Source organism: Schistocerca americana, chromosome 7, assembly GCF_021461395.2.
Source record: "Schistocerca americana isolate TAMUIC-IGC-003095 chromosome 7, iqSchAmer2.1, whole genome shotgun sequence".
Classification (NCBI taxonomy): Eukaryota; Metazoa; Arthropoda; class Insecta; order Orthoptera; family Acrididae; genus Schistocerca; species Schistocerca americana.
Window position 1 is genome coordinate 45,603,859 of NC_060125.1, and position 2,251 is coordinate 45,606,109.

At 49.5% G+C, this 2,251-nt stretch overlaps 1 non-coding gene across 1 annotated transcript; it reads right to left on the bottom strand.

The window, feature by feature from the left end:
- Positions 1–336: 336 nt before the first annotated feature.
- Trnal-uaa lies at positions 337–420 on the bottom strand. Its single transcript has one exon. It is a non-coding gene; the product is annotated as a tRNA-Leu (tRNA).
- Positions 421–2,251: the final 1,831 nt, after the last annotated feature.

Genomic DNA, 2,251 nt, shown 5'->3' on the forward strand with positions numbered 1-2,251 from the left:
TACTGCCTACGCAATACGGCCGCTTCAGAACTCCAGCACCAGAGCCACCGTATCATCTATCTTCATTAAGGCCTTACGATTCATTTAAACACGTATGCGTTGCTGTTGAGGTTTTCTCGCTGTCGCTTGGAACCCAGGGCCACAGCACAACAACAACGGAGACGTCCGTTAGAAGAGCTACACCTCGACGCAGGAAAAGTATGTTCCGCTATTTCTTTTCGACCGCTCGGGCTGTCACTGTCGTCTCTAGTAAAATCTGCATGGCGTGTTTCTGCATAATTTACTTGTCCTGAAAGATCAAGGGAGTATGTTAGTTTCAGAATGTTTAGAATGCATTGTCAGATGTGGGGTTCGAACCCACGCTCCCTTACGGGAACCAGAGCTTAAACCTGGCGCCTTAGACCGCTCGGCCAATTTGACGTGCGAGGCAAGAGCTCCAGAGACTTCAATCTCTAGCAATATCTCAAAGAACCTCACTGCGAAACCTGTTTCTTTTTTCGGTAGGATGGAATTATGTCAGTTTGAGAAAATTTAAGACGCAATGTCAGACGTGGCGTAGGAAATGCACCCTCCCTTTCGGGAACCAATGTGGCGCGTTGGACCGCTTTCTTCCGTCGTTTCCAGTTTGAACTGTAACTAGCAAAACTGTATTTAGTAATAGGAACATTTTCACATTGATGCAAAGAAAACTAGATATTAGCCAACGGCAAATAAGGCCGTTTCGTAGCAACAGCCACGCTGTGCATTACGCACTCGTGGGAAGCCAATGAAATACTTCCCGTGAGGCTCACACTGTCGTCCTTCACTTTACAATTCTTAGGCACTGCCCCGGTGGTACCGACGCGTACATACTGAAACGTCTTTGGATCGTCAGTGAGTACTTCATATTAGAAATTTCGTGTTCGCCCTGATGTGCATTAAAGGGCAGATTCTTCAGTAAAAGTAAGTTCTGCGCTCAGTTTCAGTATATGGCCCTAGCAGCACCAGGAAAACGGGTTCAGATGTGCTCGCCTTCCACTCGGCGTTGAGCGCCTACGGCGAGATTGCCTTCGGCCTCTGGCGCCAGGAGGGAAGGTGACACATCACGGCGCAAGCAGTGCGTAGCAGAAGGCGGTGGTGGTGTTTCGGTCAGCATGGTTGCTTCCCAAGTAGCTGATCCGGGTTCGAAACCCGGACACCGCACGGAAGTTGTCTTCTTTACTCAGGAGAGTGTTTCCAACGCTCGCGATCGTTGAATTTCTGAACTGTCGTGTTACGAATGGTTTTCCTTCGCCCCTCGTCCCGCTCCGCGTAGGCTAGTGCGGATTGCAATTCACAGCATCGCGTGTCCCCATGTGTCGACTTGTCTCGACTTTGCTCGGCTGACGCGAAAGCTGACGCTTGCAAGTGGGCGTATATGTAGAGGACAGGCGCTAGAAACGACTGGGAGAGACCATCTCGCCAAACGCACAACGGACCCTTTCATTTGACTGTGGCCGCAGGTTCGCGAATTTGCGTCCCGAGAGGCAAGAGAGGGGTCAGCGTGCTGGACCGTATCATTACCTCGCAGCAACACCGAAAACTAAGGGAAAAGGCAAAATTAAGGAATCCAACAGCACACAGACTTCCTAGTTAGCCACCTAGCCGTGTACTAAGCACGTAAAAACGCTGCTTAACTTCGCTGATCGGACGAGAACCCGTGTCGTCAGCGTGGTGCACAAGTCGACGAGAACGTTTCCAGACGTGCGGACATCTTAGTCCTTGTACAGATCACTTGGGATTTGCCTGGCAGTCTCTCGCGCTGCCATTTAGGGAAGCAATATGGAATAGCCCTTGGTGGGATCTAACCCATAGCCTTCCCGTTGTTAGCATGACACACTAACTTAGTGAGCTTACTGCCCACGCAATAAGGCCGCTTCAGAACTCCAGCACCTGAGCCACCGTTTAATCTATCTTCATTAAGGCCTTAGGATTCATTTAAACACGTATGCGTTGCTGTTGAGGTTTTCTCGCTGTCGCTTGGAACCCAGAACCACACCACAACAACAACGGAAACGTCCGTGAGAAGAGCTAAACCTCGACGCAGGAAAAGTATGTTCCGCTATTTATTTTCGACCGCTCGGGCTGTCACTGTCGTCTCTAGTAAAATCTGCATGTCGTGTTTCTGAATAATTTACTTGTTCTGAAAGATCAAGGGAATATGTTAGTTTCAGAATGTTTAGAATGCATTGTCAGATGTCGGGTTCGAACCCACGCTCCCTTACGGGAACCA